Source organism: Meriones unguiculatus, chromosome 14, assembly GCF_030254825.1.
Source record: "Meriones unguiculatus strain TT.TT164.6M chromosome 14, Bangor_MerUng_6.1, whole genome shotgun sequence".
NCBI classification, from domain to species: Eukaryota; Metazoa; Chordata; class Mammalia; order Rodentia; family Muridae; genus Meriones; species Meriones unguiculatus.
Genome location: NC_083361.1, coordinates 35,447,810 through 35,466,051, shown reverse-complemented (window position 1 = coordinate 35,466,051; position 18,242 = coordinate 35,447,810).

Sequence of the window (18,242 nt, the reverse complement as noted above, 5' to 3'; positions counted from 1 at the left end):
GCCATTCAATATTCCTCTACAGAGAGTTTTCTGTTTAGCTCTGTTCCCCATTTTTTAATTGGATTACTAGGTTTGCTGCTTTTCAGCTTCCCTGATCTTAAGCTGTACTATAGAACAACAGTTATAAAAACTTCATGGTACTGGCATAGAAACAGAATGGTGGATCAATGGAACCCAACAGAAGACCCAGAAATAAACCCACACACTTATGGACACCTGATCTTTGACAAAGATGCCAACACCATTCAATGGAAAAAAGATAGCACCTTCAACAAATGCTGCTGGTCTAACTGGATATCTACATGTAGAAAAATGCAAATAGATCCACACTTATCACCCTGCACAAAACTAAAGTCCAAGTGAATCAAAGACCTCAACATAAAACCAGACACATTAAATGGGTTAGAAGAAAAAGTGGGGAATGCCCTAGAACTCATTGGTACAGGAGACAACTTCCTGAACAGAACACCAACAGCATAGGCTCTAAGAGCAACAATCAATAAATTAGACCTCATGAAACTGAAAAGCTTCTGTAAAGCAAAGGACACCATCATCAAAACAAAACGACTGCCTACAAATTGAGAAAGAATCTTATCTGACAAAGAGCTAATATCCAGTATATATAAAGAACTAAAGAAGCTGAAAAGCAGCAAGCCAAGTAATCCTGTTCTGGATTTAAAGTCTCACAGAAATTATGAGTGTGGGTATACTATCCTCTGCTGTAGACTTGTAGGCAATGTATCAGAGAAAACTGAGATGGAGGCAGAAAACATGGATCCCAGATACTCCATGAATCCCATGCAACAGTTAGAATATTCAGGATGGAATATAAGAAGACAGGAAATATGACAATTTGAAATACAGGAGGAGAGATCCAGGGGAAAAAAAAACACCAATGCTTCTGTAATATGTGAATGCTCTCAGCAAATACATCCCAACCAAATGACTACACAGCCAAATCCTTACAGTTGACAATACCAAAGGGAAACACACAGGAACATAAATAACCCAACTTAAAAGCAGGCTATGGAACTAAACACAGAATTGTCAGAACAAATGGCTAAGAAGCATTTCCAAAGTTTTCATAATCCTTGCCCATCACAGAAATTCAAATTAAAACTATTTTGAAATTTCTTATTACCCATCCAAAGTGAGTGATTAAAAAAACAAAAGAAGGACCATGCCACACATAAGGGAAGACAACCAGAGGCCTGTCAGCAGCCACAGCCTGTGGCACAGGTGAATGAAAGGCACCCAGAGGCCAACCCACTGCAGCCTGCAGTGGGAGCCACTATGATGTGCAAGTATGTGGTATGGAGATAGTAAAGAAAGAGAAACGGCATGGTTTGAGAATTATAAAGACAGGCAGAACTACACACATGAGAATGGAGGGGAAATTCCTGATGTGGCTAAAAATAATGACCTGCCCTGCACCTGAGCCCATGGTACAGTTCAAGCCCATGCTGCTGCTGAGAGCTATGTCAGGTTCATGGCCATGAACAGCATGGCTCATGTTATCACAAAAGACCATGTGAATGTCCCTGCTCTGGGATGCCTCCTGGGTCCATGTTGATGTCCAAGGGCTGTGAAGAGCTAGCCCCGCCTCTCAAAGGCCACAGCACTCTAGAGAGCTAGCCAACCCCTTGATGATTGCAGCACTCAGGAGAGTAGGCCCTGCACCTCAACTGGGCTGCACAATAGAGCTGGCCCTGATGGCAATGGCATGGGTGAGCCAGCCCTACAGGCTGGAGAGAAGGACAGCTGGTCCTGCCCTTTGCCAGCTGAGGCATTGGGTTAGCAAGCCACAGCAGTGCTGGAGAGCTCACTCTGGTGGTGTGGGTGGTGGAGAGCTGGTGGGCTGAGCAACTCAGCTGCCACCCAGGCCCAGATCCACAGTCTAATTTGGCCCACCCCAACATCAGCCTCATCTATGAACTACTGGAGCACTGGAAAGAGCTGGTCCTACAGAACCAATGCTGCCGGATCTCCATGACACAGGGCAACAACAGTACTCTAGAGGAGGCCCAGGCAGGGTCCCGTTTCAGTAGTGTAGCAGAAGCCAGAGGTGTTAAACCACACCAGTGACTCGTTGCAATGAACATTTGCATAAACATGTGTGGACAAAAGGGTGTACTGTGTGACACACAGAAACACTGCAGCTTCCATGAGGAGATTCTTTTATGTTTGCTTTTGGATTTCTGTTGTTGTTGTTTTTCATCTTCCTTGGGGAGGAGGTTGCAAGGGCAGAGGGAGGATGAGAAGGGATGCTGAGATGAGCAGGATTAGGATACATGTTGTGAAACTCATAAAGAATCCATAAAGAGCTAAGAGAAAGAAGGAAGGAAGGAAGGAAGGAAGGGAGGGAGGGAGGGAGGGAGGGAGGGAGGGAGGGAGGGAGGGAGGGAGGGAGGAAGGAAGGAAGGAGAAAAAACACATTTGTGTATTTTGTGGTGAATGAGAACTTTATCTGCTGTTGGCTGGAATACAAATTGGTACAGCCACTGTGGAAGTCAGTGTAGTAGTTACCCAGAAAACTGAAAGTAGATCTACCATGTGACCCAACTATATTGCTCCTGGCAAATAACTAAATGATTCTATTCCCTGCTGCAGAGACACGTGCACTCTCTGATGATGACTGCTGAAGCATCAGTCAATGAGTACAGCAGAATATTATTAGGAATCCTTTCACTGTGTTTTTAGACAAGTCATGTTTGTTTCTACCCTAGGTTTCTGGCCTGTCCACACCTGCGTTTCTGGCAATCCAAGCAGTACAGGACATGGGCTCCTTGTGGAGTGGACATCGTGGATGGGTCTGCACATATGTTATGGCTGTTAACTTGGTGGTTTTGTGGGAATCCTTACAGTGGCAGCAGGTGTATCTCTAACTCTTTTTTACTATTATTATTATTATTTATTCATGTTGTTGTCTCTAACTCTTTTGCCTGTTCTCTAAATTCTTTTCTCCCTATTGGGTTGCCTTGTCTACCCTCAATAGGAGGTGTTTCACATTATCTCTTTGTATCTTGGTTTCTCCTGTCTGGCTGTCATCTCCTGCAACCCAACTCTTTTCAAAAGAGGAAACAGAGGGAGAGTGGTTCCGGGGGAAATGGGAGGAGAGAGACCCAGGAGGAGTAGAGGGAAGGGAAACTGTAGCTGGGCAGTATTATATGAGAGAAGAATCTTTCTCAATAGACAATAAACATGAATAAATGTAAAAAGAAGCAGAAGAAGAAGACGACGGCGATGACAATGACGACGACGACAGGGGCTGTACTTGACAAGGAAACTCCTTCTGGAGGCTGGATGTTGCTCACAAGGTGAGTGATGGAGGAGCACAGTGAGAGAGCAGGACAGAGCAGGGAACTGATTGCATGAGATGTGGTAGAGATGAAGTACATGAAGCTGAAGGAGAGAAACTGACTGGAACAGTGAGAAATGAAGAAACAAAGACTCAAGTCAAACCAGCAAAGCTGTGATGGGTGGACAGGACACCCTCTGAGGGATCTACACAGGCAAACTGGGAACTCATTGAGTCACTTATATATGCTTCAGGAGTGAGGGGTTAGTCAGCTAGTCTCAAAGAGGGTCTCTGCAGGAGAGCAGACTGAGGCTGCATTCATCCTGGATGAAGAAGCTGAAAATGGTTTTTTCTGCACTCACTATCAACATCTACACAAAAGGCAGGGGAAGGCTTGCGTTTTCCCATGAGTCTAGGGTGTTGGTATCCATGACATGGCTGTGCTCATGTTGACAGTGCGCATTAGCTCACATTCCAAAATCTGTTCTCCTCAGGGTAGAAGGGAATAAAGAAAAGCAAAACAATAATATGCAAAGAAATAAATGAGGGATGGGCACTGCACAGAGAGTCACACAGGAGACAGAAAAGAGAAATGGGGCTCTACTATTTGCAGGATCTCTTCTGCTAACAATGCACAAAGAATTCTGAAATTCCGAAGACATCACAGGTATTGTACCACATCTCGAAACACTGAACACTCATTAGAGAAATCACAACTCCTTTTAGACTCTTTATTCACAGTATCTTGAAAAAGTCTAAAAAGAGACAGCAAGGCTCTGAGCTGAGGGCTTCCTGTGGGCCCTATAAAGACTACTCCTGATCTTGCAAGCATCAAAAAATAGAACCCCAAAGCCCAACAGGAAGGGAATAGCCAGGCTAAGCTAGAGTCAGTCAGTTCTCTAATCTGTAATCTGAAGTAGAAGACTCTGTGGAGAAAAAAAAATATTTAAAGTTTTATGTCAAAAGATATAATTATAAAGATCAAATTTATTATGGGTTAGTTTTGCTTAAATGACCACAAATTTGGTCTTAGAACAGAATACATATCTACATGAGTTATGCAAAGACCACTTCTGCCAAACACACAGAACTGTAGGAAGAGTTGAGGAGGCTTCCTGGATAGGAGAGCTAGGAGCAAATAGATTACAAAGTGCAGCTACTGCCCCTTCTACACTATTAGACTCAAGCAAGGATTGTATTTCTTTGGAACAAATCACAAAAAAAGCATTTTGGAGCCATATCAAAATCATCACATGCAATATGGAATGGAATTGGTGCTGACTGCTAGAATACTATCATTGTGGATTTTCTGTTTCTAGTATAGTCACTAGAATCAGTTGCGTAACCCCAACCACTAACTACTGAAGACCCAGTTACTATTTCCAAAGTGAATGTTCGAATTTGTGCTATGTTTCTTAACTTTAATTTCACAATAGATAGCAACAATCTAGTCAGTTTCATGAACACTAAATGTCTCTGTGTACTCAGTTCTTTGACAGTATATTCTGATAATTCTGGGTTCCTATCCTGCCTTCTCTCCTACCAGCCTGTACCATCCTCTTCACAAACCCCTTTTCCTATAAACTTATGTGTTTTTGTTTTCGGTGAGAGCCAATGTGTTTAATAACCATGGCTGTCTGTATGACCAGGGGTTTGCAGCTCTCCACAGAAACTCACAAACGATTGCAAAGTCAGTGGAAGTGACTCCACAGTTTCCAAAATAAGCCAGTGGGGACTAGTTCATCAGGAGGATGTCAGGACCTCTTAATCCCTTCTTCCATTCATAGTTGGATGTTTACAAGCTCAGTCTGATGCAGCCTCAGTGGCAAGCTGCAGTGGCAAGATACAGCCTCAATGTTGCATTGAGTTCATAACTCAATGCTACCTCAAGTCGAAAGAATGGCATTCTATACCTCTTCTTACCATCTTCCAGCTCTTACATTTTTCCAACTACTTTTCCAAGTACAGCAGGAACCTTATATGAATGGTGTAAATACCTTATTTAGGGCTAAGTACTAATTCTTCGGTTACTTATCCTTAGCACATTGAGTATTAATGTCTCTGCGTTAACTACCTGTCACTGCAAAGAGAGTCTTCTCTGGTTAAGGCTGAGAGTAGCATTTGTCTATGGGTATAAGCATAAATTGAGTAATTCTAAACATATGGAACACAGCTGGAGACAGCACATTACCTAACATCAATCTATACTCTGCAGCAAGAGTGACTAAGATAGGATGCTGTTGACACAAAAGCAGACGTACAAACCCATATACCATAACAAAGGATACAAACATAAGCCTACATAGATATGAACACCCAAATTTTGACAAAGGTGTCAAAATAAGCCACAAACCATGGATCAGCCTATTCAATAAGTGGTGTTGGCAAAACTGAATATCCCACTGCAGAAGAATAAACTTAGATGCATATCTATATGTGAGGGATGACATCATGTAACCAGAAATGAGACAAGAATGGGAAAATGGATTTTAAAGAAAAGGTGTAAGAATAAAATGCATGTGGCATTAACAAGGCAAAGAGGTTAGTGAAGATCAAAAGCATGAATGGGGCTAAGGAAAAGATCAATAAACTGTGTTGTTTATTAAACATTCTTCACAAAGAAATGGTCTAGACAGGAAGCCATTAAAGAGTCCTCTTAAAAGTTGTGGTAGGGATGCTGAACTGCAGCTCTTCACAGGTCATGCCTTCTGGCAGGGGTGGGAGTGGGGAAAGGAGAAGGATTATCTTCTCTTTAAGGGACGGCCCACTGGGAGTTTGACTATACCCCAATGAGTATATGGGCAACACAAATTGGACTCGATATTTTCTTTCTTTGGATCTGATTTTTTCATATTTTTAAATTTTTGTTTTGGGGAAGTCACAAGGGTGACTGGGGGAAGATGTTGTCACAGGGTCACAGAAGCCTTCTATGTCTCTCAATCTCCATTGTGAGTCTGCAAACATCAATACAACATTGTAGTCAGGGGCAGCACAGATTATGAACTTCCACATGGTTTCTGGCTACAGGGCAGGTCATGAACACAAACATGGATTCAGATGTCATAACAGACCACGAACATCCATGTGGCCTTCAGATGTAGCACAGGCCCTGGACATCCACATCATCCCCAACCACAGCAAGACCAAGAACACCAACATGGTCCTTGGCAGCAGCATGCACTATTCAGGTAGCCACTCAGACCCCAGACATTCCCAGGCCATCGACATCAACACAGCCTTTAGTGGTAACATTGACCATGGACATCAACATGGCCTCCAGCAGTAGTACAATACAGCCTCTGGCCACAGCACAAACCACAAATATGCACATGGCTTCAGGCTGAAGCACAATCCACAGACGTCAGCATAGCCTTGTCTGCAGCATGGACACCTTCATGGCCCTGGCATAGCATGGAGCACAGACCTCAGGTTGCAGCACAGGCCACAGGTGTAAATATGGCCAGCAGTGGTAGCACGAAATACGTCTGTCAACATGGCTTGGGGTGGCAGCACAAACCATGGACATCCCCATGGATTTTGGTGGTAACATTACCCATAGACATCAACACAATCCCCAGCTACAGCAGAAACAAGACACCAACATAGCCCTTGGTGGCAGAGCAGACTACATGCATCAACATGGTTTCAGGTGGTCACACAGACCCAGGACATCCCCATGGCCTTTGGTAGTAATGCAGACCACAGACATCAACATGACCTGCAATGGAAGCAGAGACCATAAACATCTACATGGCAACTGGCAGAAGCACAGACTCTGTGACTGTTTGTGTGTTTCTGTGTTTGATGCAGTAAGTTACACAGCCATCAACTGAGTATCACACCACATATCATGATGGATAATGACATCTCTCCCACCATAAAATACACCTGCATTGGCCCTAATTCTCATAATTATCAGATAATGTTCAGTTTCCAGAATGCAAATGACCTGACTCCAGATAGGACAGTGGTGGAGTGTACAACAAACAACACACAGCTGACACACAGTGGCTTTGGTTTGTCTGCTAAACATATCTCGAGGTTTCTCTGGGCATAAACTTAAAGAGTTAGTGTAAGACATGCACTCACCTGTAATTGAAAGCTCAAGGGGGTCACTAGCCAGGGACCACAAACAGAATTTGTCTTGGAAAGCTCCAAAGCATCGTTGGGTGCTCCCACCCTCTGGTCCCACAGAGGGAGATGAGGAATGTGCTGTGGTCCTGGTGTGAGCAAATATAGGGAAAGGAAGCATTTCCATCTCTACATAAGAAAAAAATGTTGTAAAAATGAAGTGTGTGACAGAACATTACATTTCTTCCTGTGGCCCCCTGTGGTTCTGAATGAACACTCAGGAGTGGTTTGTCCTTATAGAAACCTAGATGTAAGTAGACTATGCTATTAAAACCATTAAGGACCTCATGAAATTGAAAAGCTTCTATAAAGCAAAGGACACTGTCATCAGAACAAAATGACAGCTTACAGGCTGGGAAAAGATCTTCCCCAACCCTCTATCTGACAGAGAATATATAAATAACTCAAGAAGTTAAACACCAACAAACTAAGTAATCCAGTTTAAAAAATGGGGTACAAAGCTAAACAGAGAATTCTCAACAGAAGAATATTGAATGGCAGAGAAACACTTAAAGATATGCTCAATGTCCTTAGTCATCAGAGAAATGCAAATCAAAGTGATGAGATTTCACCTTACACCCATCAGAAGGGCCAGGATCTGAACCTAAGAGACAACACACGCTGTAGATGTTGTAGAGAAAGGGAAACACTCTTCCATTGTTGGTGGGAGTGTAAACTTTTACAACTTTAGAAATCAATCTGACACTTTCTCAGAAAATTAGGAATAGTGCTACCTCAAGATCCACTCCTACACATATATCCAAAACATGCTCAAGTATACAACAAGGACATTTGCTCAGCCATGTTCATAACAGCTTTATTCATAATATCCAGAATCTGGAAACAACCCAGATGTCCCTCTACAGAAGAATAGATACAGAAATTGTGGTACATTTACACAATGGAATACTACTCAGCAATTAAAAACAAGGAAATCATGAAATTTGTATGCAAATGATGGGAACTAGAAAAGATCATCCTGAGTGAGGTAAACCAGAAGCAGAAGACACATATGGTATATACTCACTTAAAAGTGGATATTGGGGCGGGGTGAACCAAGATGGCGGCACCAGGAGAACACTGCATCTGAGGAGCAGGACAACATTTTCTGTACAGTGACCAAGAGACTGAACTCTGGGCCCTAAAACAACAGTGATCGTGTTTCCCAGGTGAGAGGAAACCCCCACCGCATGGGAACCAGTAGGGTCCATGCTCAGGCCACCCAGCCAGAACCCGAAAGAGATCATGCCTACGTGTCCCAATCACCTTCCCAGGCTGAACTGTGGGCACAAAAACACCAGAGACTGGAAGTCCCAGTCTCGAGAAAAACCCACAGGGAAGGAAAGTAGCAGGACTGGCCACAGGTCACCCAGACTTTCCCTGGAAAAAGTCTCGCAGACCGGGTAGTACAAGCCGCCATCACTGAACACTGAACAGGGCTCCAGACGCCAGCGCCAGCACGGAGAGTGACTGCATGCCCAGCTCTCTAGCACAAATGGAGCTGCACGGCCTAGCGCAACAGAAACTGGGAGTCCCTGTTCGGAGAGGCCCCCACAGGGAAGGAAGGAAACAGTGCTGACTTGGGCCACCCAGGCTTTGCCTGGGGAAGGTCTCTCACAGACCGGCGGGTATGAGCCGCCATCACTGATCTGGACCCAAGCCAGAAGCACAGACAGTTGTTGGGCACCCAGCTCCCGCAGACTAGCGGGCGGTGCGCGCTGCCAGATCAGAGACCTGCTTTGAACTAACTATTCCTCACAGACAGAACTGTGCGCCCCAGGACACCAGAGACTTGGAGTCACTGTCGGGAGAAATCCTCACATGGAATGAAGCAAAAGGGATGGACTTAGACCACCCAGTATATCCACAGAAAAGGTCCCGCAGACTGGCCCAAACCAGGGACCTGCTGTGCACCAGATAGCCTGCTGTTACCAGAAGAGTGGTACCCACCTGCCACAGATTACCGATTGCAGAGAGCCCCAACCTCAGACCTACAAAAGCCCAGGATCCCCAAGATCAATCCCCAGATACTGCTCCAAGGGGCAACCAGTTATCCCTAACAAAACCGACCAAACTATGGGACACACAGGTTACAACAGCAGATCACTAAATTCACAGCAAGAAACAGGGCAGCTGTCTTCAAGACTTCTCCTGGAGGAGAGCCCTCTTGACTAACAAGGACCACAGTTATCATTCAGGGCTCTACGCCTGAGGTGAGCTGTGACAACTCCTGAAAAACACCAGACATCAGTGACTATACCCAAAAGCTGAGAAGGCATCCTTCAGGAAAAACCATCTTCCTGCCAAAGGGATTCTCTCCACCACAGGAGTCCAGGAACAACCAGAAATCAAGTCCAAACACCTAAGATAGCCCAATGGGTAGAGGCCAGTGTAAAAGATCAACCAACAAAAGCCAGAGCAATATGGCATCTCCAGAACCCAGTTCTCCAGGGGCAAGTAGCCCTAGACACCCCGGCATAATTGAAATTCAAGAAGATGACCTAACATAAAGAGGATGACAGAGGAAACAAATAAAATGTGTAAAGAAATAGAGGAAGATAAAAACAAACAGATTATGACCATCCATAAAAAAATACAGGAAATTGCAGCTAAATAGTTTCTGGGCTTTAGAGAGGAAATGCTTAAATCACTGAATGAAATAAAAGAAACAGAGGATTGTTCAAACAAACAGCTGAAGGAACTGATGGAAAAACAGGAAAATACAGTCAGACAAAAGAAGGAAATAAAAAAAACGGCTGAAGATCTGAAGATAGAATTGGAAAAATTAAAGAAAACACAAATGGAGGAAACTGTGGAGAGAAAGAACTTAGGGAAGAAAACAGGAACTACAGAGGTTAGCATAACCTACAAGAGATGAAAGAAAGAATCTCAGCTGTGGAAGATACAATGAAAAAAATAGATGAATATGTCAAAGAAAATGTTAAATCTAAAAAATTCCTGACACAGATCATCCAAGCAATTCAAGACAACATAAAAAGACAAAACGTAAGAATAATAGGAGTAGAGGAAAAAGAAGATTCCCTCTTCCAAGGCCCAGAAAATATTTTCAACAAAAATCACTGAAGAAAATTTCCCCAACTTAAAGGAGAGGCCAATAAGAATACAAGAGGCCTACAGAACACCCAATAAGTTAGACCAGAAAAGAAAATTCTCCTGCCACAAAATATTCAAAACAGTAAATATATAGAACAAAGAAACAATACTAAAAGGTACAAGGGAAAAATGCCAAGTAACATAGAATGGCAAACCCATTAGAATCACACCTGACTTCTCAACAGACACTATGAAAGCCAGAAAGGCCTGGACAGATATCATGCCCACCCTAAGAGAACACAGATATCAGCCCAGGCTACTATACCCCGCAAAACTCTCAGTCCTCTTAGACGGAGAAAACAAGATATTCAATGACAAAAACAAATTTCAACAATACCTACAAACAAATCCAGCATTACAGAAGACACTGGAAGGGAAAATACAACCCCAAAAAAATTAGCTTCTTTCAAGAAAACACAGGAAATAATTAAACTTACTACAGTAAAACAAAAAGCAACCAAACACACAACCTGATGACCACAGCCAACATCAAAATCAAGGAATCTAACAGCCACTGCTCATTAATCTCTCTCAACATCAATGGACTCAACTCTCCAATAAAAAGACACAGATTAACAGAATGGATACGTAAACAAAACCCAGCAATCTGTTGCATACAAGAAACACACCTAAGACACAAAGATAGACATTACCTGAGGGTAAAGGGTTGGAAGACGACTTTCCAAGCAAACGGACCCAAGAAGCAAGCAGGAGTAGCCATTCTAATATCTGATAAAATAGACTTTCAACCAAAATTAATAAAAAGAGATGGGGAAGGACACTTCATACTCATCAAAGGAAAATTCCACCAGGAAGACATCACAATCCTGAACATCTATGCCCCAAATACAAGGGCACCCACATTGTGAAAGAAACATTGGTAAAATTTAAAGCACATATAGATCCCCACACATTAATAGTGGGAGACTTCAACACCCCACTCTCAACAAAGGACAGGTCAACAAAACAGAAATTAAACAAAGAAACAATGTCTCTGACAGAGGTCATGAATCAAATGGACCTAACAGACATTTACAGAACTTTACACCCAAACACAAAAGAATTTACCTTCTTCTCAGCACCTCATGGAACCTTCTCCAAAATAGACCATATAGTGGGTCACAAAGCAACCCTCAACAGATACAAGAAGATTGAAATAATCCCTTGTATCTTGTCTGATCACCATGGAATAAAGCTGGACCTCAAAAATAACAGAAATAACAAAAAGCCTACACACACATGGAAACTGAACAACTTGTTACTAAATGACAACTGGATCAGGGAAGAAATAAAGAAATTAAAGTCTTTCTAGAAATCAATGAAAATGAAGACACAACATACCCGAACTTGTGGGACACAATGAAAGCAGTGCTAAGAGGAAAGTTCATAGCACTAAGTGCCTTCAAGAAGAAATTTGAGACAGCTCATTCAAGCACCCTAATGGCTCACTTAAAAACCCTAGAAAAAGAAGAAGCAGACACACCAAGAAGGAGTAGACAGCTGGAAATAATCAAACTCAGGGCTGAAATCAATCAATTGGAAACAAATAAAACAATTCAAAGAATCAATGAAACCAAGAGCTGGTTCTTTGAGAAAATCAACAAGATCGACAAACCCTTAGCCAGACTAACTAAAAGGCGGAGAGACACCACCCAAATCAACAAAATGAGAAATGAAAAGGGGACATAACTACAGACACTGAGGAAATCTAAACCATCATTAGGACTTACTTCAAAAGTCTATATGCCACAAAATTTGAAAATCTAAATGAAATGGACAATTTTCTTAATTGATTCGACTTACCAAAGCAGAATCAGGACCAGGTAAGTCAATTCAATAGTCCTATATCCCCAAGGAAATAGAAGCGGTCATCAAAAGTCTCCCATCCAAAAAAAGCCCAGGACCAGATGGTTTCAGTGCAGAATTCTACCAGACCTTCAAAGAAGAGCTAACTCCAATTCTCTTCAAACTATTCCACAAAATAGAACAGAAGCAACATTACCAAACTCATTCTATGAAGCCACAGCCTCCTTGGTATCTAAACCTCAAAAAGACCCAACAAAGAAAGAGAATTTCAGGCCAATCTCCCTTATGAACATTGACGCAAAAATACTCGACAAAATACTTGCAAACCGAATACAAGAACACATCAAAAAATCATCCACGATGACTAAGTAGGCTTCATCCCAGGTATGCAGGGTGGTTCAATATACGGAAATCCATCAATGTGATCCACCATATTAACAAACTAAAAGAAAAAACCCACATGATAATCTCCCTACATGCTGAAAAAGCATTTGACAAAATCCAACATCCATTCATTTTTAAAGTATTGGAGAGATCTGGGATACAAGGCACATATCTAAACATAGTAAAGGCGATATACAGCAAGCCTATAGCCAACATCAAACTAAACGGAGAGAAACTTAAAGCAATCCCACTGAAATCAGGGAGAAGACAAGGCTGCCCACTCTCTCCATATCTCTTCAACATAGTTCTGGAAGTCCTTGCTAGAGCAATAAGACAGTTGAAGGAGATCAACGGGATACAAATTGGAAAGGAAGAAGTCAAATTATCACTCTTTGCAGATGATATGATAGTATATATGAGTGACCCCAAAAACTCTACCAGGGAACTCCTACAGCTGACAAACACCTTCAGCAAAGTGGCCGGATACAAAATTAACTCAAAAAAAAAAAAATCAGTAGCCCTCCTGTATACAAAAGACAAAAGGGCTGAGAAAGAAATTAGGGAAACAACACCCTTCACATTAGCCACAAATGACATAAAATACCTTGGAGTAACCCTAACCAAGCAAGTTAGAGACTTGTATGAAATAAATTTCAAGTCTCTGAAGAAAGAATTAGAAGAAGATATGAGAAGATGGAAACATGCTCATGGCTTGGCAGGATTAACATAATACAAATGGCCATCTTACCAAAAGCAATCTACAGATTCAATGCAATTCCCATCAAAATACCAACACAATTCTTTACAGATCTTGAAAGAAAAATTCTCAACTTCATATGGAATACCAAGAAACCCAGAATTGCTAAAACAATCCTCTACAATAGAAGATCTTCTGGAGGTATCTCCATCCCTGATCTTAAGTTGTACTATAAAGCAACAGTTATAAAAACTGCATGGTACTGGCATAGAAACAGAATGGTGGATCAATGGAATCAAACAGAAGACCCTGAAATAAACCCACACACTTATGGACACCTTATCTTAGACAAAGATGCCAAAAACATACAATGGAAAAAAGATAGCATCTTCAACAAATGATGTTGGTCTAACTGGATGTCTACATGTAGAAAAATGAAAATAGATCCATACTTATCACCCTGCACAAAACTAAAGTCCAAGTGAATCAAAGACCTCAACATAAAACTAGACACATTAAATGGGTTAGAAGAAAAAGTGGGGAATACCCTAGAACTCATTGGTACAGGAGAAAACTTCCTGAACAGAACACCAACAGCACAGGCTCTAAGAGCAACAATCAATAAATGGGACCTCATGAAACTGAAAAGCTTCTGTAAAGCAAAGGACACTGTCATCAAAACAAAACGACTGCCTACAGATTGGGAAAGGATCTTCACCAACCCTTTATCTGACAGAGGACTAATATCCAGTATATATAAAGAACTAAAGAAGTTGAAAATCAGCAAACCAAGTAATCCAATTAAAAAATGGGGAACAGAGCTAAACAGAGAATTCTCAATAGAGGAATATCGAATAGCAGAGAAACACTTAAAGAAATGTTCAACATCATTAGCCATTAGGGAAATGCAAATCGAAAGGACCCTAAGATTTCACCTTATACCCATCAAAATGGCCAAGATGAAAAACTCAAGTGAAAACACATGCTAGAGAGGTTGTGGAGAAAGGGGAACCCTCCTCCACTGCTGGTGGGAATGTAAACTTGTACAACCACTCTGGAAATCAATCTGGTGCTTTCTCAGACAACTAGGAATAGCGCTTCCTCAAGATCCAGCCATACTACTCCTAGGCATATATTCAAAAGAGGCTCAAGTACACAAAAAGGACATTTGCTCAACCATGTTTGTAGCAGCTTTATTTGTAATAGCCAGAAGCTGGAAACAGCCCAGATGCCTCTCAACTGAAGAATGGATGCAAAAATTGTGGTACATCTACACATGGAGTATTACTCAACAATGAAAAATAAGGAAATCATGAAATTTGCAGGTAAATGGTGGGACCTGGAAAGGATCATCCTGAGTGAGCTGTCCCAGAAGCAGAAAGACACACAAGGTATATACTCACTCATATAGACATATAAACCTATATAGGATAAAGCTACTAAAATCTGTACATCTAAAGAAACTAATCAAGAGAGAGGACCCTGACTAAAATGCTCAATCCCCATCCTGAAAGGCAAAGAGGATGGACATCAGAAGAAGAAGGAAACAGGAAACAACCTAGGAACTTGCCACAGAGGGCCTCTGAAAGCCTCTGCCCTGCAGACAATCAAAGCAGATGCTGGGACTTATGGCCAACTGTTGGGCAGAGTACATGGACTCTTATGTAAGTAGTGGGAAGTAGTAAGAGCTGGAGAGTATGGGAATCCCACAAGGAGAGCAGCAGAACCAGAAAATTTGAACACAGGGAACTTCCCAGAGACTCATACTCCAACCAAGGACTATTCATGGAGATAACCTAGAACCCCTGCACAGATGTAGCACATGGCAGTTCATTGCCCAAGTGGGTTCCATAGTAATGGGAAGAGGGACTGCCTCTGACATAATCTAATTGGCCTTCTCTTTGATCACCTCCCCCTGAGGGGGGAGCAGCCTTACCAGGCCACAGAAGATGACAATGCAGCCACTCCTGAGGTGATCTGATAGACCAAGATCAGAAGGAAGGAGAAGAGGATGTCCCCTATCAGTGGGCTTGGGGAGGGGCATGCGTGAAGAAGGGGGAGGGAGGGTGGGATCGGGAGGAGAGGAGGGAGGGATTTATGGGGAGATACAAAGTGAATAAAGTATAATTATTAAAAATTTTTTAAGTGGATATTAGATATATAACATAGGATAAACATACTAAAATCTGTAGTCATAAGGAAGCTAAACAACAAGGAAGACTCTAGGGAAGATGCTTAATCCTCATTCAGAAGGGCAAATGGGATAGACATCAGAAGCAGGAAAAGACAGGGAATGGGACAGGAGCCTACCACAGAAGGTCACTGAAAGACTCTACTGATGAGGGTTTTGAAGCAGCTGCTGAGACTCATAGCCAAACTTTGGACAAAGTTCAGGAAACTTTTTGGAAGAAGTGGGAGACAGAAAGACCTGGAAGGGACAGCAACTCCACAAGGAGACTAACAGAGCCAAAAAACCTGGGCCCAGGGGCCCCTGCAGAGACCAATATTCCAACCAAGGACCATGCATAAAGAGGATCTAGACCCCCTGCCCATACACTGAATGTTCAGTTTCCAAGTGGGTACCCTAGTAAGGGGGTGAGAGGCTGTCTCTGACATGAACTCAGTGTCTGGCTCTTTGATCACCTCCCCTGAGGGGTGGAGCCTTGCCAGGCCACAGAGGAAGATGATGCAGCCAGCTCTGATGAGACCTGATAGGCTAGGGTCAGATAGAAGGGGTGGTGGTCCTTCCCTATCAGGAGGCTAGGGAAGGGGCATAGCGGGAGAAGAGGCAGGGTGGATGGGACTAGCAGGAGAGGAGAGAGGGGGCTACAGCAGGGATACAAAGTGAATACATTTTAATAAATAAATAAATAAGCAAACATTTCAAAAAAACGTAAAAAAAAAAAACCATTAATGAAATAATCCCACAATTCACAGCTAGACCAACGAGAAAAATAAAAACAAAAACATATTTATCCATTGCTAATCTTTAAAGATCACAAAATATGTTTGCTTCATTTTCTATAAACCAAGACCTATGTGAGTAGAGAAGGCTGTTGTTAGTTCCCACAAACTGCATTTCCATTCTGTATTTCACTCAACCATTGTCAAGGGAGCTGAGACTGCAGTTATCACAGAGGGAGGAGCACAAACTAGCACAGAAGCTCTGCAATGTCACTTAGAGGTAGAGTTTTTGTTTAGTATGTATAAAGTCCCAGGTTTAAGTCTCAGCAAAATATAAGTGGTACAGTGGTCCATGTCCATAATGCCAGCAGTATGATGGTAGAGGCAGGAGGATCATACTTTCAAGGTTATACTCCATTACAGAGCAAGGTAAATGCAACCCTGAGATACATGAAAGTCAGTCCCCCCCCAAAAAAAATAAAAGTAAATAAAGGAATTGGATAAAATAAGACAGAAGATAGAAGAAAGAAAAGGAAGAGAGGGAGGGGATGATGGGATTGGGAGGAAAGGAGGGATGAGACTACAACAAGGCTGTAAAGTGAATTAAAATATTTTAAAAAATAAAGAAAAGGAAGAGGGGACGTAGAAGAGAAAGCAAAGGAAGGTAAAGAAAACAGAGGGGACAAAAGAGAAGAGTAGGGGAAGGGAGAGGACAAAATGGGACAGAAGGGGAGGGAAGAGGAGGAGAAGAAGGGAAAGAGAAAGGACTAATACATGGGTGTGGACGTAGAGTGCAGGGTCCATGATGGGGCATATGTGGTTCAGTGAGGTAGGCAGCAGAGATTCAGGCTGAAGAACAGTGCTTCGCGACAGTTGCTTACCTGTCACCACCAGCGCCAGTTTGACACTAGGTAGTGACCATCAGTTTTCCTTATATAAACAGTAGTAAACTCCTGCATTGGTGTGTGTTGCATTCTGCAGACTGAACTAAAAAACCTCCTGAGTTTCCTGTGCAATACAATCATGGCATTCTCTATAAGATACATAGTGGGTTAGACACACTCTGGTCCCTCCTGGAGGGGTCCTGCAGAAGACGGTCACAGCACTGCCTGTGAAATCACAGCTCCTGGAACTGCCCAAATAGAAGCCTGGGGCAATGGACCTGGAGAGTCACAGAAAAAGAGCTCAAGTTAGCTGATTTCAGGAGAGCCTGGTTCCTAAGGAGCGGTGGAGTAGCTGACCACATGGTGATTTAGACCCCAGGATCTGAGCCGTGACCTCTAGCAGTATATCTCGGACATGCTTCATCAGGATTGGTGGCTCTGAGTAGGAATGTTAGCCCTTCACCCAGATGTTGAGATCATATATTGCACCGCAATATACCAGAAATATGTGTCACCACCCAGCCTGCTCTATTTTTCCAGAGGCCACATTCCATTGTCTGCCCTGAAAATGCTTCCTAGTTTCCTTGATGTTCTCTGTCATCTTCAAACTACACTACAGTTTGGAGAGTCTTTGAGCTCAGACCTTTTATCAATTTCTCTTTTCTACAAAAATCTACTCTTGAGTCATTCTCAATACCCTCAATCTGTAACCCACCTTTCTATGCATCTATCACCATTCTGTCACTTACCTATCTCTATATAACCTATGCAGTAGGTTGTGTATATCTACATATAATTCATTTATTTGTCTATGTGAATACACACATATGCACACACACACATACACACACACACACACACATATACACACACACTTACTCCTAATTGAATTCCAGAATAGTTTGTCCACACACGAATGAGTCACACTTCCAGTGTATTTCCAATGCCCTGACCCACACTGTGTTTCATGACAGTGCAGCACGGACTCTCACTCTTCACCTGAGTGGCTTCCCACTTGGTCTCT